The sequence below is a fragment of the Ranitomeya imitator genome, chromosome 1, assembly GCF_032444005.1.
Source record: "Ranitomeya imitator isolate aRanImi1 chromosome 1, aRanImi1.pri, whole genome shotgun sequence".
NCBI lineage: Eukaryota > Metazoa > Chordata > Amphibia > Anura > Dendrobatidae > Ranitomeya > Ranitomeya imitator.
In genome coordinates, this window is record NC_091282.1 from 713,022,800 (window position 1) to 713,042,799 (window position 20,000).

Here is a 20,000-nt window from a genome sequence, read left to right on the forward strand (position 1 = left end):
CATTAAGCCTGGTTAGTAATGGAGAGGTATCAATAAGACATCTATCCATTATTAAGCCACTAGTCTGAAAGGGTTACACATAACGTGTGTGTACACATTAAGTATAAAGTATTTTAATTAAATAAACACAGGTTTTATATATATATATATATATATATATATATATATATACAGTACAGACCAAAAGTTTGGACACACATTCTCATTTAACCCCTATATCCCATATGACGTACTATCCCATCGAGGTGACCTGGGACTTAATTCCCAGTGACGGGATAGTACGTCATAGGCGATCGGCCGCGCTCATGGGGGGGAGCGTGGCCGGTCGCCACCAGGTGTCAGCTGATTATAACAGCTGACATCCGGCATATTAACCCCCGGAACACTGCGATCAAACATAGGGGCATATAGAAGCATCGCACAGGGAGGGGGCTCCCTATGTGCTTCCCTGAGACCCTCAGAGCAAAGCAATGTGAATGCGTTGCTCCGAGGGTCTCCTACCTCCTCCTCCCTGAAGGCCCTGGATCCAAAATCATCGTGGGGCTCCTTCCAGGTCCTCTCAGGGAGGTGGCTTCCAAGCCTCCCTGCAGTGCCTGTCAGATCGCTGATCTGACACACTGCTTTGCAAAGTGTCAGATCAGCGATCTGACACTATAGTAGGATGTCTCCCCTATAACAAAGTAAAAAAGTTTAAAAAAAATATTTACCTGTGTAAAAAAATAAATAAAAAAAAAATCCTAACTAAAGAAAAAAAAAATATTGTTCCAATAAATACATTTCTTTATCTAAATAAAAAAAACAATAAAAAGTAAACATATTTAGTATTGCCGCGTCCGTAACGACCCGACCAATAAAACTGTCCCACTAGCTAACCCCTTCAGTGAACACCGTAAAAAAAAAAAGAGGCAAAAAAACGCTTTTATCATACCGCCGAACAAAAAGTGGAATAACACGCGATCAAAAAGACGGATATAAATAACCATGGTACCGCTGAAAACGTCATCTTGTCCCGCAAAAAAACGAGCCACCATTCAGCATCATCAGCGAAAAAGTAAAAAAGTTATAGTCCTCAGAATAAAGCAATGGAAAAATAATTATTTTTTATATAAAAGTGCCAAAACATAAAAAAATATAAATGAGGTATCGCTGTAATCGTTCTGACCCGAAGAATAAAACTGCTTTATCAGTTTTACCAAACGTGGAACGGTATAAACGTCCCCCCAAAGAAATTCATGAATAGCTGGTTTTTGGTCCTTTTGCCTCACAAAAATCAGAATAAAAAGCGATCAAAAAATGTCACATGCCCGAAAATGGTATCAATAAAAATGTCAACTCGTCCCGCAAAAAACAAGACTTAACATGACTCTGTGGACCGAAATATGGAAAAATTATAGCTTTCAAAATGTGGAGAAGCAAAAACTATTTTTTGCAATAAAAAGCGTCTTTTAGTGTGTGACGGCTGCCAATCTTAAAAATCCGCTAAAAACCAGCTATAAAAGTAAATCAAACCCCCCTTCATCACCCCCTTAGTTAGGGAAAAATAATAATTTTTTTTTAAAATGTATTTATTTCCATTTTTCCATTAGGGTTGGGGCTAAAATTAGGGTTAGGGTTGGGGCTACAGTTAGGGTTGGGGCTACAGTTTAGGGTTGGGGTTGGGGCTAAAGTTAGGGTTGGGGCTAAAGTTAGGGTTAGGGTTGGGGCTAAAGTTAGGGTTGGGGCTACAGTTAGGGCGGGGGCTAAAGTTAGGGTTAGGGTTGGGGCTAAAGTTAGGGTTGGGGCTAAAGTTAGGGTTAGGGTTGGGCTAAAGTTAGGGTTAGGGTTGGGGCTAAAGTTAGGGTTAGGGTTGGGGCTAAAGTTAGGGTTGGGGCTAAAGTTAGGGTTGGGGCTAAAGTTAGGGTTAGGGTTGGGGCTACAGTTAGGGTTGGGACTAAAGTTAGGGTTAGAGTTGGGGCTAAAGTTAGGGTTGGGGCTAAAGTTAGGGGTTGGATTACATTTACGGTTGGAATTAGGGTTGGGATTAGGGTTAAGGGTGTGTTGGGGTTAGGGGTGTGATTGGGATTAGGGGTAGGGGTATGTTCGGGTTAGGGGTGTGGTTAGGGTTATGGTTAGGGTTGGGAATAGGGTTAGGGGTGTGTTTGGGTTAGGCTTTCTGTTAGAATTGGGAGGTTTCCACTGTTTAGGCACATCAGGGGCTCTCCAAACGCAACATGGTGTCCGATCTCAATTCCAGCCAATTCTGCATTGAAAAAGTAAAACAGTGCTCCTTCCCTTCCGAGCTGTCCCGTGCACCCAAACAGTGGTTCCACCCCACATATGGGGTATCAGCGTACTCAGGACAAATTGGACAACAACTTTTGGGGTCCAATTTCTCCTGTTCCCCTTGGAAAAATACAAAACTGGGGGTGAAAAGATCATTTTTGTGAGAAAATATGATTTTTTATTTTTACGGCTCAACATTATAAACTTCTGTGAAGCACTTGGTGGGTAAAAGTGCTCACCACACATCTAGATAAGTTTCTTAGGGGGTCTACTTTCCAAAATGGTGTCATTTGTGGGGGGTTTCAATGTTTAGGCACATCAGGGACTCTCCAAACGTGACATGGCGTCCCATCTCAATTTCAGTCAATTTTGCATTGAAAAGTCAAATTACGCTCCTTCCCTTCCGAGCTCTGCCATGCGCCCAAACAGCGGTTTACCCCCACATATGGGGTATCAGCATACTCAGAACAAATTGTACAACAACTTTTGGGGTCCAATTTCTCCTGTTACCCTTGGTAAAATAAAACAAATGGGAGCTGAAGTAATTTTTTTGTGAAAAAAAGTTAAATGTTCATTTTATTTAAACATTCCAAAAATTCCTGTGAAACACCTGAAGGGTTAATACACTTCTTGAATGTGGTTTTGAGATGTGCAATTTTTAGAATGATGTCACACTTGAATATTTTCTATCATATAGACCCCTCAAAGTGACTTCAACTGTGATGTGGTCCCTAAAAAAAATGGTGTTGTAAAAATGAGAAATTGCTGGTCAACTTTTAACCCTTATAACTCCTTAACAAAAAAAAATTTGGTTCCAAAATTGTGCTGATGTAAAGTAGACATGTGGGAAATGTTACTTATTAAGCATTTCGTGTGACATATCTCTGTGATTTAAGGGCATAAAAATTCAAATTTGGAAAATTGCAAAATTTTCAAACTTTTTGCCAAATTTCCATTTTTTTCACAAATAAACGCAGGTAATATCAAAGAACTTTTTTACCACTATCATGAAGTACAATATGTCATGAGAAAACAATGTCAGAATAATCAGGATCTGTTGAAGCGTTCCAGAGTTGTAACCTCATAAAGGGACAGTGGTCAGAATTGTAAAACTGGCCCGGTCATTAACGTGCAAACAACCCTTGGGGGTTAAGGGGCTAAAGATTTTTCTGTATTTTCATGACTATGAAAATTTGTACTTTCACACTGAAGGTATCAAAACTATGAATAAACACATGTGGAATTATATACTTGAAGTGTGAAACAACTGAAATTTTGTCTTATATTATTGGTTCTTCAACGTAGCCACCTTTTGCTTTGATGACTGCTTTGCACACTCTTGGCATTCTCTTGATGAGCTTCAAGAGGTAGTCAAGGGAATGGTTTTCACTTGACAGGTGTGCCCTGTCAGGTTTAATAAGTGGGATTTCTTGCCTTTATAAATGGGGTTGAGACCATCAGTTGTGTTGTGCAGAAGTCTGGTGGATACACAGCTGATAGTCCTAATGAATAGACTGTTAGCTGCTTTTTCTTGCCATAATACAAATTCTAAGTAATGAAAAACGAGTGGCCATCATTACTTTAAGAAATGAAGGTCAGTCAGTCCGAAAAATTGGGAAAACTTTCAAAGTCTCCCCAAGTGCAGTAGCAAAAACCATCAAGCACTACAAAGAAACTGGCTCACATGAGGACCGCTCCAGGAAAGGAAGACCAAGAGTCACCTCTGCTTCTGAGGATAAGTTTATCCGAGTCACCAGCCTCAGAAATCGCAGGTTAACAGCAGCTCAAATTAGAGACCAGGTGAATGCCACACAGAGTTCTAGCAGCAGACACATCTCTACAACTACTGTTAAGAGAAGACTTTGTGCAGCAGGCCTTCATGGTAAAATAGCTGCTAGGAAACCACTGCTAAGGACAGGCAACAAGCAGAAGAGACTTGTTTGGGCTAAAGAACTCAAGGAATGGACATTAGACCAGTGGAAGTCTGTGCTTTGGTCTGATGAATCCAAATTTGAGATCTTTGGTTCCAACCACTGTGTCTTTGTGCGACGCAGAGAAGGTGAATGGATGGATTCTACATGCCTGGTTCCCACCGTGAAGAATGGAGGAGGAGGTGTGATGGTGTGGGGGTGCTTTGCTGGTGACACTGTTGGGGATTTATTAAAAATTTAAGGCATACTGAACCAGCATGGCTACCACAGCATCTTGCAGCGGCATGCTATTCCATCCGGTTTGCGTTTATTTGGGCCATCATTTATTTTTCAACAGGACAATGACCCCAAACACAGCTCCAGGCTGTGTAAGGGCTATTTGACCAAGATGGAGAGTGATTGGGTGTAACGCCAAATGACCTGGCCTCCACAGTCACCAGACCTGAACCCAATCGAGATGGTTTGGGGTGCGCTGGACCGCAGAGTAAAGGCAAAAGGGCCAACAAGTGCTAAGCATCTCTGGGAACTGCTTCAAGATTGTCGGAAGACCATCCCCGGTGACTACCTCTTGAAGCTCATCAAGAGAATGCCAAGTCTGTGCAAAGCAGTCATCGAAGCAAAAGGTGGCTACTTTGAAGAACCTAGAATATAACACATATTTTCAGTTGTTTCACATTTTTTTTGTTAAGTATATAATTCCACATGTGTTAATTCATAGTTTTGATGCCTTCATTGTGAATGTACAATTTTCATATTCATGAAAATACAGAAAAATGAGAAGGTGTGTCCAAACTTTTGGTCTGTACTGTATGTGCAGATGGAAGATCTGCATTCAAATCCTTTTCCTACGAAAACTCTGTTTTAAATGCACATTCAGGAGACTTGACTTCGTAATAGCGATTTTTTTTTTTTCATTTTACTGCACTCCTTAATTATCCTGATTCTCACTTAACAAAGCAAAAGGTGGCTGCTTTGAAGAACCTAGAATATAAGACATAATTTCAGTTGTTTCACACTTTTTTGTTAAATATATACCGTATATACTTGAGTATAAGCCGAGATTTTTATACCAAAAAAATGGGCTGAAAGTGCCCCTCTCGGCTTATACTCGAGTCATGGAAGGCGGGGGGGGGGAAGGCGGTCGGCGGGTGAGTGGGAGCGACGCCTGTCAAATACTCACCTGCTCCCAGCGCTCCTGACGTGGTCCCTGCATGTCCCATGGTTTTCGGGCACCTGCAGCTTCTTCCCCTGTTCAGCGGTCACTGGTACCGCTCATTAAAGTTATGAATATGGACTCCACTCCCACAGGAGTGGAGCCGTATATTCATTACTGTCATGAGCGGTACCATGTGACCGCTCACTACCGGAAGAAGCTGCCGCTCCCGAAGACCGTGGGACATGCAGGGACCGCGTCAGGAGCGCCGGGAGCAGGTAAGTATGTCATATTCACCTTTCCGCGTTTCCCCCCCCCGCCTCGTCTTCCCGTCCTCTTGCTGTGACTGTTCAGGTCAGACGGCGCAATGACGTATTAATGTGCGCGCCGCCCTCTGCCTGAACAGTCAGTGCAGAGAGACTGGATGCTGAGGAGCAGCAACGAGAGGTGAGTATGTCATTTATTTCTTTAGTGCAGCAGCAGCATTACATGTGGCACAATGCATGGCAAGAACTGCATGGAGCATTATATGGGGCATCTATGGGGCCATAACTGCATGGAGCATTATATGGGGCCATAACTGAATGGAGCATTATATGGGGCATCTATGGGGCCATAACTGCATGGAGCATTATATGGTGCCATAACTGCATGGAGCATTATATGGGGCATCTATGGGGCCATAACTGCATGGAGCATTATATGGGGCATCTATGGGGCCATAACTGCATGGAGCATTATATGGGGCATCTATAGGGCCATAACTGCATGGAGCATTATATGGGGCATCTATGGGGCCATAACTGCATGGAGCATTATATGGGGCATCTAAGGGGCCATAACTGCATGGAGCATTATATGGGACATCTATGGGGCCATAACTGCATGGAGGATTATATGGGGCATCTATGGGGCCATAACTGCATGGAGCATTATTTGGGGCATCTATGGGGCCATAACTGCATGGAGCATTATATAGGGCATCTATGGGGCCATAACTGCATGGAGCATTATATGGGGCATCTATGGGGCCATAACTGCATGGAGCATTATATGGGGCATCTATGGGGCCATAACTGCATGGAGCATTATATGGGGCATCTATGGGGCCATAACTGCATGGAGCATTATATGGGGCATCTATGGGGCCATAACTGCATGGAGCATTATATGGGGCCATAACTGCATGGAGCATTATATGAGGCATCTATGGGGCCATAACTGCATGGAGCCTTATATGGGGCATCTTTGGGGCCATAACTGCATGTAGCATTATATGGGGCATCTATGGGGCCATATAGAACTGCATGGAGCATTATATGGGGCATCTATGGGGCCATAAAGAACTGCATGGAGCATTATATGAGGCATATTTTGTATGGAGCGTCTTATGGGGCCATAAAGAACTGCATGGCGCATAATATGGGGCATATTTGTATATAGATCATCTTATGGGGCCATAATGAACTGTATGGCTCATTATATGGGGCCTATTTTGTATGGAGCATCTTATGGGGCCATAAAGAACTGCATGGAGCATTATATGGGGCCTATTTTGTATGGAGCATCTTATGGGGCCATAATGAACTGTATGGAGCATTATATGGGGCTCTTGATTCAATGTGGATATTCAAAAACACTTAACCTACTGGTGTCTCAATTAATTTTGCTTTTATTGGTATCTATTTTTATTTTTAAGATTTACCCGTAGCTGCTGCATTTTCCACCCAAGGCTTATACTCGAGTCAATTAGTTTTCCCAGTTTTTTGTTGCAAAATTAGGGGGTCGGCTTATACTCTAGTATATACGGTAATTCCACATGTGTTAATTCATGGTTTTGATGCCTTCAGTGTGAATGTACAATTTTCATAGTCATGAAAATGCAGAAAAATCTGTATACATACATATATATATATATATATATATGAGTCCATATATATATATTATAGCTGTACTACCCGGCTTCGCCCGGGTTAATAACTGCTGTTAGCAAAATGTGAGTGTTAGGAATTAAAGAGCATCTCCGCTGAGCCAGTGCTTCTGCATTTCCCATGAAGATGAGTTGAAGAAATTGAAGTTCTTCTCCTTGTAATGGAAGCAGTGAGCCAATTGAGTGGTAAACCTGTCCTTGAACTTTAAATGTCGGCATAAATCCTGTTGTAAACATTTCTTTTGTTGCACCAAATGATGTCATTTGGAAGCAGGAGTTGTACTTCCTGATGTTGGCTAAGAAATGCTTTGATATTGTACTGGTACCTGTCATCAGAGACTTTAGGGGATCTGGTGGTGACAGAAGAGGTGGAAGTTTTATCTTGCCATTTGCACAGCATAAACCTGGCGGTTCATCTTTCCATTTCAGGGCACTGCAATACATGCAGACCACATCCATCTGTCCTATCTGAACTTTAGGATTATCCTGATAGTTTGTCTGACTGGTAACAAAAGACAGCATGTTTCAAATCTCCAACCATTTCCTGTGCCCTGGTGGAAGAAATAGCAATTCTCTTAAGGTACCTTCACACATAACGATATTGTTAACGATATCGTTGCTTTTTGTGACGTAGCAACGATATCGTTAATGAAATCGTTATGTGTGACAGCGACCAACGATCAGGCCCCTGCTGGGAGATCGTTGGTCGCTGAATAAAGTCCAGAACTTTATTTCGTCGCTGGACTCCTGCTGACATCGCTGGATCGGCGTGTGTGACACCGATCCAGCGATGTCTTCGCTGGTAACCAGGGTAAACATCGGGTAACTAAGCGCAGGGCCGCGCTTAGTAACCCGATGTTTACCCTGGTTACCATCCTAAAAGTAAAAAAAAAACAAACAGTACATACTTACCTACCGCTGTCTGTCCTCCAGCGCTGTGCTCTGTTCTCCTCCTGTACTGGCTGTGAGCGTCGGTCAGCCGGAAAGCAGAGCGGTGACGTCACCGCTCTGCTTTCCGGCCGCTGTGCTCACACAGACAGTACAGGAGGAGAGCAGAGCACAGCGCTGGAGGACAGACGGCTGTAGGTAAGTATGTACTGTTTGTTTTTTTTTTACTTTTAGGATGGTAACCAGGGTAAACATCAGGTTACTAAGCGCGGCCCTGCGCTTAGTTACCCGATGTTTACCCTGGTTACCGACATCATTGGTCGCTGGAGAGCGGTCTGTGTGACAGCTCTCCAGCGACCAAACAGCGACGCTGCAGCGATCCGGATCGTTGTCGGTATCGCTGCAGCGTCGCTTAATGTGAAGGTACCTTTAGTGGCAAGTCCACTTCTAGGTGCGATGATCAAGGATGTGACCGATAGGATACCAAAGCTCTTCAGCTCCAAGGACGTCCACCCATTTCTTCTGATACATGTTGGCACCAATTACACGGCAAGGAAGGACCTACCGACAATCTGCAAGGACTTTGAAGAGTTGAGGAAGAAAGTAAAGGAACTGGATGCACAGGTAGTTTTTTCTTCTATCCTTCCAGTAGACTGGCATGGCACCAGGAGATTGAACAGGATCCTTGATGCGAACAACTGGCTAAGACGATGGTGCAGACAACAAGGATTCGGATTCCTGAAACACGGTGTGAATTACTTGTACGATGGACTCCTCGCCAGAGACGGACTACACCTCAACAAACCTGGGAAACACACATTCGCCAGAAGACTCGCTACACTCATCAGGAGGGTGTTAAACTAGAAGAAGAGGGGACGGGAAGAAAAACATTAGACTCGAACAAAGAAGACCCAGGAAAACATGCTCAGAAGGGAGGTAAGAACTTTTCTAAAACAATCCACAGCAAGGAGATTGGACCAAAACAAAATCCTCTAAACTGCATGCTCGCAAACGCCAGAAGCCTGACAAACAAGATGGAAGAACTAGAAGCAGAAATATCTACAGGTAATTTTGACATAGTGGGAATAACCGAGACATGGTTAGATGAAAGCTATGACTGGGCAGTTAACTTACAGGGTTACAGTCTGTTTAGAAAGGATTGTAAAAATCGGAGAGGAGGAGGGGTTTGTCTCTATGTAAAGTCTTGTCTAAAGTCCACTTTAAGGTTGGATATTAGCGAAGGGAATGAGGATGTCGAGTCCATATGGGTCGAAATTCATGGAGGGAAAAATGGTAACAAAATTCTCATTGGGGTCTGTTACAAACCCCCAAATATAACAGAAATCATGGAAAGTCTACTTCTAAAGCAGATAGATGAAGCTGCAACCCATAATGAGGTCCTGGTTATGGGGGACTTTAACTACCTGGATATTAACTGGGAAACAGAAACCTGTGAAACCCATAAAGACAACAGGTTTCTGCTAATAACCAAGAAAAATTATCTTTCACAATTGGTGCAGAATCCAACCAAAGGAGCAGCACTTTTAGACCTAATACTATCTAATAGACCTGACAGAATAACAAATCTGCAGGTGGTCGGGCATCTAGGAAATAGCGACCACAATATTGTACAGTTTCACCTGTCTTTCACTAGGGGGACTTGTCAGGGAGTCACAAAAACACTGAACTTTAGGAAGGCAAAGTTTGACCAGCTTAGAGATGCCCTTAATCTGGTAGACTGGGACAATATCCTCAGAAATAAGAATACAGATAATAAATGGAAAATGTTTAAGAACATCCTAAATAGGCACTGTAAGCGGTTTATACCTTGTAGGAATAAAAGGACTAAAAATAGGAAAAACCCAATGTGGCTAAACAAAGAAGTAAGACAGACAATTAACAGTAAAAAGAAAGCATTTGCACTACTAATGCAGGATGGCACCATTGAAGCTCTAAAAAACTATAGGGAGAAAAATACTTTATCTAAAAAACTAATTAAAGCTGCCAAAAAGGAAACAGAGAAGCACATTGCTAAGGAGAGTAAAACTAATTCCAAACTGTTCTTCAACTATATCAATAGTAAAAGATTAAAAACTGAAAATGTAGGCCCCTTAAAAAATAGTGAGGAAAGAATGGTTGTAGATGATGAGGAAAAAGCTAACATATTAAATACCTTCTCCTCCACGGTATTCACGGTGGAAAATGAAATGCTAGGTGAAATCCCAAGAAACAATGAAAACCCTATATTAAGGGTCACCTCACCAGTCTAACCCAAGAAGAGGTGCGACACCGGCTAAATAAGATTAAAATAGATAAATCTCCGGGTCCGGATGGCATACACCCACGAGTACTAAGAGAACTAAGTAATGTAATAGATAAACCATTATTTCTTATTTTTAGGGACTCTATGGCGACGGGGTCTGTTCCGCAGGACTGGCGCATAGCAAATGTGGTGCCAATATTCAAAAAGGGCTCTAAAAGTGAACCTGGAAATTATAGGCCAGTAAGTCTAACCTCTATTGTTGGTAAAATATTTGAAGGGTTTCTGAAGGATGTTATTCTGGATTATCTCAATGAGAATAACTGTTTAACTCCATATCCGCATGGGTTTATGAGAAATCGCTCCTGTCAAACCAATCTAATCAGTTTTTATGAAGAGGTAAGCTATAGGCTGGACCACGGTGAGTTATTGGACGTGGTATATCTCGATTTTTCCAAAGCGTTTGATACCGTGCCGCACAAGAGGTTGGTACACAAAATGAGAATGCTTGGTCTGGGGGAAAATGTGTGTAAATGGGTTAGTAACTGGCTTAGTGATAGAAAGCAGAGGGTGGTTATAAATGGTATAGTCTCTAACTGGGTCGCTGTGACCAGTGGGGTACCGCAGGGGTCGGTATTGGGACCTGTTCTCTTCAACATATTCATTAATGATCTGGTAGAAGGTTTACACAGTAAAATATCGATATTTGCAGATGATACAAAACTATGTAAAGCAGTTAATACAAGAGAAGATAGTATTCTGCTACAGATGGATCTGGATAAGTTGGAAACTTGGACTGAAAGGTGGCAGATGAGGTTTAACAATGATAAATGTAAGGTTATACACATGGGAAGAAGGAATCAATATCATTATTACACACTGAACGGGAAACCACTGGGTAAATCTGACAGGGAGAAGGACTTGGGGATCCTAGTTAATGATAAACTTACCTGGAGCAGCCAGTGTCAGGCAGCAGCTGCCAAGGCAAACAGGATCATGGGGTGCATTAAGAGAGGTCTGGATACACATGATGAGAGCATTATACTGCCTCTGTACAAATCCCTAGTTAGACCGCACATGGAGTACTGTGTCCAGTTTTGGGCACCGGTGCTCAGGAAGGATATAATGGAACTAGAGAGAGTACAAAGGAGGGCAACAAAATTAATAAAGGGGATGGGAGAACTACAATACCCAGATAGATTAGCGAAATTAGGATTATTTAGTCTAGAAAAAAGACGACTGAGGGGCGATCTAATAACCATGTATAAGTATATAAGGGGACAATACAAATATCTCGCTGAGGATCTGTTTATACCAAGGAAGGTGACGGGCACAAGGGGGCATTCATGGCGTCTGGAGGAGAGAAGGTTTTTCCACCAACATAGAAGAGGATTCTTTACTGTTAGGGCAGTGAGAATCTGGAATTGCTTGCCTGAGGAGGTGGTGATGGCGAACTCAGTCGAGGGGTTCAAGAGAGGCATGGATGTCTTCCTGGAGCAGAACAATATTGTATCATACAATACTGGGGCAGCACAGTGGCGCAGTGGTTAGCACAGCAGCCTTGCAGCGCTGGAGTCCTGGGTTCAATCCCCATCAAGGACAACATCTGCAAAGAGTTTGTATGTTCTCTCCTTGTTTACGTGGGTTTCCTCCGGGTTCTCCGGTTTCCTCCCACATTCCAAAGATATACAGATAGGGAATTTAGATTGTGAGCCTCATCAAAGACAGCGATGACAATGTGTGCAAACTGTAAAGCGCTGCGGAATATGTTAGCGCTATATAAAAATAAAGATTATTATTATTATTATCATACAATTATTAGGTTCTATAGAAGGACGTAGATCTGGGGATTTATTATGATGGAATATAGGCTGAACTGGATGGACGAATGTCTTTTTTCGGCCTTACTAACTATGTTACTATGTTACTATGTTAAGTCGGCCTTCTCTCTGCTGAGATGACTCATTGGCCCTTGAGGAAGCAGCTCTTCTTCTCTTATCTGCAAGCCTCACTTCCCTCTCCTCAGAAAGTTCATTGGCTCTTGAGGAAGCAGCTCTTGTTTTCATGTCTGCAAGTCTCGCTTCCCTCACCTCAGAAAGTTAATTGGCTCTTGAGGAAGCAGCTCTTGTTTTCATGTCTGCAAGCCTCGCTTCCCTCTCCTCAGAAAGTTCATTGGCCCTTGAGGAAGCAGCTCTTGTTCTCTTGTCTGGAAGCCTCGCTTCCCTCTGCTAAGAAAGTTCATTGGTTCTTGAGGAAGCAGCTGCTGTTCTCATGTGTGTCAGCCTTGTTTCTCGGTCTTCACATTTTTCATTGGCCCGTAATGCAGCTTTTCTTTTCGCATCGGCTGACATTCGTGCCATGGAATTCCTTTTCTTATGAGGCATTATTGTGGTTAAAATAGTCTGTAACTGGCAGTTTCTATATCCTTTCACATAGAGGTAATGTGACTGACATCAGCCTTTCCACCAACACACCCTGACATGCTATTACCTCACACAAGCTTTGTTATACTGAGAATGTCCTTTGTTGCCTATATTAACTAATCAGAGCTCAGATTAATTAACTGTAGCAAAATAGAAGCTGAGCTGTGATTGGTGGCTATTGGCAGCCTGATAAATCCCCATCCAACAGGAAGCCCTCCCTCCTGGCAATATACATTAGCTCACACATACACATAATGGACAGGTGATGTGACTGACAGCTGCCGTATTTCCTATATGGTACATTTGTTGCTCTTGTAGTTTGTCTTCTTATTAATCAGATTTTTATTTTTGAAGGATAATACCAGACTTGTGTGTGTTTTAGTTTCATGTGTCAAGTTGTGTGTGTTGAGTTTCGTGTCGCGACATGCATGTAGCGACTTATGTGAGATGAGTTTTGTGTGGCGACATGCGTGTAGCAACTTTTCGTATGTTGAGTTGCATGTGTCAGGTTAGTGTAGCAAGTTGTGTGCAGCAACTTTTTTTGCGCATGGCGAGTGTTGTGCGTGGTGAGTTTTATGTGTGGTGCGTTTTGAGTATGTGCAAGTTTTGTGTGAGGCAACTTTTGCATGTGTTGCAACTTTTGTGCAAGTGGCAATTTTTCCGCATGTGCAAGTTTTGCGTGTGGCGAGTTTTCCATGAGGTGGGTTTTGCACGTGTGGCTAGTTTTGCGTGAGCCTAGTTTTGCATGTGGCGAGTTTTGCATGTGGCGAATTTTGCGCGTGGCGAGTTTTGAGCGATGACTTTTGTGTTTCGACTTTTATGTGGCGAGGTTGGTGTATGTGTGGTGAAATGTGTGCTGAGGGTAGTATATGTGTTCAAGCACGTGGTAGTGTGTGGCGCATTTTGTGTGTGTGTTCATATCCCCGTGTGCGATGAGTATCCCATATTGGGGTCCCACCTTAGCAACTGTACGGTTTATAGTCTTTGGCGCCATCGCTCTCATTCTTTAAGTTCCCCTTGTTCACATCTGGCAGCTGTCAATTTGCCTCCAACACTTTTCCTTTCACTTTTTCCCCATTATGTAGATAGGGGAAAAATTGTTTGGTGAATTGGAACGCGCAGGGTTAAAATTTCGACCTCACAACATAGCCTATAACACTCTCGGGGTCCAGATATGTGACTGTGCAAAATTTTGTGGCTGTAGCTGCGACGGTGCAGATGCCAATTCCGGACATACACACATACACACACACATTCAGCTTTATATATTAGATATATCTACTATATAATTGTCTAAGGGTCACTTCCGTCTGTCTGTCCTTCTGTCACAGTTTTTCATTCGCTGATTGGTCTTGCCAGCTGCCTGTCATAGATGCCGCGACCAATCAGCGACGGGCACAGTCCGGAAGAAAATTGGCCACTCCTTACTCCCCGCAGTCAGTGCCTGTCGCCCGCATACTCCCCTCTGGTCACCGCTAACACAGGGTTAATGCCAGAGGTAACGGACCGCGTTATGCCGCGGGTAACGCACTCCGTTACCGCCGCTATTAACCCTGTGTGTCCCCAACTTTTTACTATTGACGCTGCCTATGCGGTATCAATAGTAAAAAATGTAATGTTAAAAATAATTTTAAAAAAACAACAAAAAACCTGCTATACTCACACTCCGTTGCAGCTCACGCCGGCCGCCATCTTCCATTGCAGGTTCTGGTGGCAGAAGGACCTGCCATGACGTCACGGTCATGTGACCGCGACGTCATCACAGGCCCTGCGCGCCTGCGCTACAAAGACCTGCCATGACGTCACGGTCATGTGACCGCGACGTCATCACAGGTCCTGCGCTAATACCAACCCTGGGACCGGAACCTGCTGTGGACTGCAAGGGCTCCCTCGGAAAGGTGAGTATATGTTTATTTTTTATTTTTTCACCTGTGACAAACCTGGCTGGGCAATATACTACGTAGCTGGGCAATATACTACGTGACTGGCCAATATACTATGTGGCTCTGTGCTGTATACTACGTCACTGGGCAATATACTACGTCACTGGGCAATATACTACGTGGCTGGGCAATATACTACGTCACTGGGCAATATACTACATGGCTGCGGAATATATTACGTGGCTGGGCAATATACTACATGGCTGGGCAATATACTACGTGGCTGGGCAATATACTACGTCACTGGGCAATATACTACGTGGCTGGGAAATATACTATGTGGCTGGGCAATATACTACGTCACTGGGCAATATACTACGTGGCTGCGCAATATACTACGTAACTGGGCAATATACTATGTGGCTGGGCAATATACTACATGGCTGCGCAATATACTATGTCACTAGGCAATATACTACGTGGCTGGGCAATATACTACGTGGCTGGGAAATATAGTACGTAACTGGGCAATATACTACGTGGCTAGCCAATATACTACGTAACTGGGCAATATGCTACGTGACTGGGCAATATACTACGTGGCTGGGCAATATACTACGTAACTGGGCAATATACTACGTGGCTGGGCAATATACTATGTGGCTAGGCAATATACTACATGGCTGGGCAATATACTACGTGACTGGGCAATATACTACGTGGCTGGCCAATATACTGCGTCACTGGGCAATATACTACGTGGCTGGGCAATATACAACGTGGCTGGGCAATATACAACGTGGCTGGGCAATATACTACGTGGGCTCTGCAATATACTACGTGGACATGCATATTCTAGAATACCCGATGCGTTAGAATCGGGCCACAATCTAATATATATATACATATATATATATATATATATATAGTCGAAACATGTCGTCTATAAGGGTATGTTTCCACGTTCAGGAAACGCTGCGTTTTTGACGCTGCGTTGAGCCGCAGTGTCAAAAAGGCAGCGTCCAGATGTTACAGCATAGTGGAGGAGATTTAATGAAATCCCGTTTCCACTATGCAGTAAAAAATGCACGCGGCATAGCAGCGAAAACGCACATATGGCGTGTCTTTTCAGAATGCAGCATGTCGTTACAATGAGCAAAACACGCAAGAACACCGCACATGACCTGCCAGTGACCTCAGGTGCAGATTTGGTCAGGATTTTACCTGCATAAAATCCTGACCAAATCCTGAAGCAAGCCTGAACGTGGACACATACCTTAAGGGATTGAATGTATGCAATATTGTAACTGAAGAAATCTGGAACTTTTTAATGGATAAATAAAAGGTATATTTTACTCTACCATTGTACTTATCGCTGGAGAAACAAAGTTTTTTCTTTAGAGATTATATATATACACTAGATGGTGGCCCGATTCTAACGTATCGGGTATTCTAGAATATGCATGTCCACGTAGTGTATATGGCCCAGCCACGTAGTATATGGCCCAGCCACGTAGTATATGGCCCAGCCACGTAGTATATGGCCCAGCCACGTAGTATATGGCCCAGCCACGTAGTTCACGTAGTATATTGCCCAGTCACATAGTATATTGCCCAGCCACGTAGTTCACGTAGTATATTGCCCAGTCACATAGTATATTGCCCAGCCACGTAGTTCACGTAGTATATTGCCCAGTCACATAGTATATTGCCCAGCCACGTAGTTCACGTAGTATATTGCCCAGTCACATAGTATATTGCCCAGTCACATAGTTCACATAGTATATTGTCCAGTCACATAGTATATTGCCCAGCCATGTAGTTCACGTAGTATATTGCCCAGCCACGTAGTATATTGCCCAGCTTGCCCAGTCACATAGTATATTGCACAGAGCCACGTAGTATACAGCACAGAGCCACGTAGTATACAGCACAGAGCCACGTAGTATACAGCACAGAGCCATGTAGTATAAAATCGCTGAGATGTGTCTGATGTTAATCTGAGTGTTGGATCAAACTCGTCAATGAATGTCTATGGCTTTATCAGAAAATCGGACAGCACTTGGATGCCAGCTGAGTGCTATCCATTTTTTATGCACTGGTAAGAAAATTTGGAGACATTTTTTTTTCTCATCAGAGAAAAAACTGATGAAACTCACCAAACTCTGATGAAAATCTCATCAAAAAACACTGATGAACCTTGGACTGAGAAAATCACTGTTGTGTGCATAAGCCCTTGATATTGCACAACTGCTAGTCGGCATTATTAAAAGTACGAGCTCTTGTTGGAGTAGATAATTGTGGTATATATGAACCTCGCATGACTTTATCCATTATTTATAAAATTATTTAAAAAATTGTATGTTAAACCTCTGTAAGTATTCGGGGCAAATGGTTTAATCCATTTTTTTAAGCAAAAAGTCCTTGTTAACAAAAACAAACTAAACTTATACAGCGGCACATTTCATGCACCAAGATATAAGCACACATGGAATACAATAATTATTTTAAACTGCATAATGCCAAATAAACAATAATTGTAAGCTTGAGGAACCTAATGTACAAATTGGCCAATCAGTGTGTGCCCACCAGCCACAGTAAGCCGTACCTTTCTTTGATGGGACTCTAAGCTAATTTTTATCAAACATACCAAAAGCCTTCAAACTATAAGGTATTGGGCGTGGCCTGAGCCTGCAGCATGAGGACGTAGGTTCAGGAGCTCCACGGACAAACATCCCAATCCTACTAAAAACCGACATTAATCAAGCCATCCAGCCCCAAAAATATATGTGAATGGTCCAGGACACAGTCTAGCCCCTTTCTAGACGTTTATTTTCCAAATCTGAGGACTTTAGAAGCTGAGGCCTACAACACAACTCTGAAGCCGGGACCTAGATTTCCCCAGCCTGCAGGCTGCAGCGTAACCACTCCTCCTCATACACAGTGAGGCCCTTCCAGGACTGAGAAGAAGCCTAGTAATAAGTGAACTAACCGGGTCCCCCTGTCACCGGGACCGCAGAGACTGAGGTGAGACAACCGCTGCAGAAGCGTCTCCCTCCCCCCTTCACAGCGCTCAGCAGCGGCGAACGGAAGATCAAAGGCCCCCTCAGCCCGTGCCGCAGCGGCCGCGGCGGGAACCCTGCTTCTCCCCCTCCTCTGCTCTCCGGATCAAGCAGCACAGCGAATTTAGACCGGAGCACCGACCGGAGCAAGAGGCAAGTACGGCCGAGAGCACCGCTCCCCCCCTCCCTCCACCGTGACCGACGGCGCGACCCGACGAACAAAGAGCCTCCCAGCCCGTACAATACACAGGTACGGTGAAGCGGCTGAAGAGCAGAGACTACTCACCGATACCCGCCACTAGCCAGCCACACGGACCGGAGACATAGACATCGCCGGAGCCTTCTGAACCGGAGGTAAGAGCCCCACCTCCTGGTCCCAGCACTCGGCAAATTGTCTCTCCACGGACAAATAGCTGCAGCGTCGCGCTGTTAGTTACCGATAACAACGCTCCAACGCTTAATTAAAGTCGCTCCAGCGATACTCAACGCTCCAGCGTCCTACGACTTTTCAGCAAATTACGACGCTCCAACAGAATATTTACAATGCTCCAGCGATTTGTCTACGACGCACTAAAGGATCTATTTACAACGCTCCAGCGCATTAAGACATTCTAGCGTTCTTCTTAAAACAACACCATCGCTCAACTAGAGGTCCTCCTCATCCTTCTCTACAGGCATTTATATAAGTGCCATTGAGCCACATTCTAGCCGCTAAAAGATCAGCAATAGCGGCGGCTCCCACACCGGGTTCCCCGGTATCAACCTGTTACTCCACAGCATTTACCATGAGCTTTTCTAAAGCAAAAGGGGCCACGCAGCTCCACCATTCACCAAAATCCCAGAGCACTGCTAAGCAGAATAAAACTTGTAGCAGTTATAAGCCACACAGAGATCAAGCAAACCTCATTAGCCCTCTCAAATCCAGATCTTCTCCGAGAGACCTAAATCACCGTCCAGAAGTCAAAAGAAAAACAAAAATGGATGGAAATTCCTACTCATTAGAAAAAATGGACTCTTCTTTTTCCTCTAAAAGGAATACGCCAGGTGCGTCAGGCGAAAAATATGAGGATTTAAAAGACCTCAGTGAGTCCGAAGAATCCTCAAACGATTACAGCCCTAATCAAAGCCCTGACAAGCAAAGAGCCAGAAGAGAAAGCCCTATAAGAGTCCAGTCTGCTACAAGTATACAAAATCAAGACATACCGACAGACCTCGTAGAAAAAATAAGTATAATGCTGGATAAAAAATTCCAACTACAAAAACAAGACCTTAATGAGCAGTTTGTGAAATTCTGCGACAAAGTGGATAAACAATTGGAAAACCATGAAAAGAGGATCCAAAAACTTGAAAGAGGAGCTGCTGAATCATCAGTGGATTTAGAATATATCTCAGCAGAAGTCCACAAATTAAGAGTTAAAATGGTGGACATTGAGGATAGGGGACGCCGAAACAACATAAAGATCAGAGGGCTCCCGGAATCAATATCACAGGATGATCTTTCAAACCATATTCAAGACATTTTCAAGACAGCAATTCCGGAGTTATCTCCTTCTGACCTTATTATTGATAGGGCACATAGACTACCTCGACCTCCTAAAATTGCTTCAGACGTCCCAAGGGACACAATTTTAAGGATCCACTTTTATCAGACCAAGGAGAAAATCCTTAATTACTTGAGAATAAATAAGTTTTTTCCCGAACCATATAAAGACTTAAAAGTTTTCCCGGACCTGTCTAAAGAGACACTAGAAGGCCGTAAAGAATTCAACAGAGTCACCTCAATCCTCAGGGAGGAAAAGATACCCTACAAATGGGGCTTCCCACTAAAACTGCTTGTGAACTTTAGAGGTCGGACCATTTCAATCCACTCTCCAGGAGATGGAATGGATTTCATCCATTCGATCAAAGAAACTTTCACCAAAGCCAAAGATTGAGAAAAACTGTTATCAATACCACTATTGGGGGAACTTTGATTAGAATTTTCAGCTATTAGGATGTTGTCTCTGTTTTCTTTCCACAGGAGTCTCCCGTTGAGAGGTGGTAGTACCTCTTTGGGTCTATCTGAACATACGTTTTACTCTATTAAACACAGTTAACTATTTCTTTTTTTTTGCAGGAAAAAATATTATCGTCTAATACTGAATATCTGTTCAATTGCTATTACATATATTTGCCTACTACTCTGAACAATTTTACCACCGTTTTCTT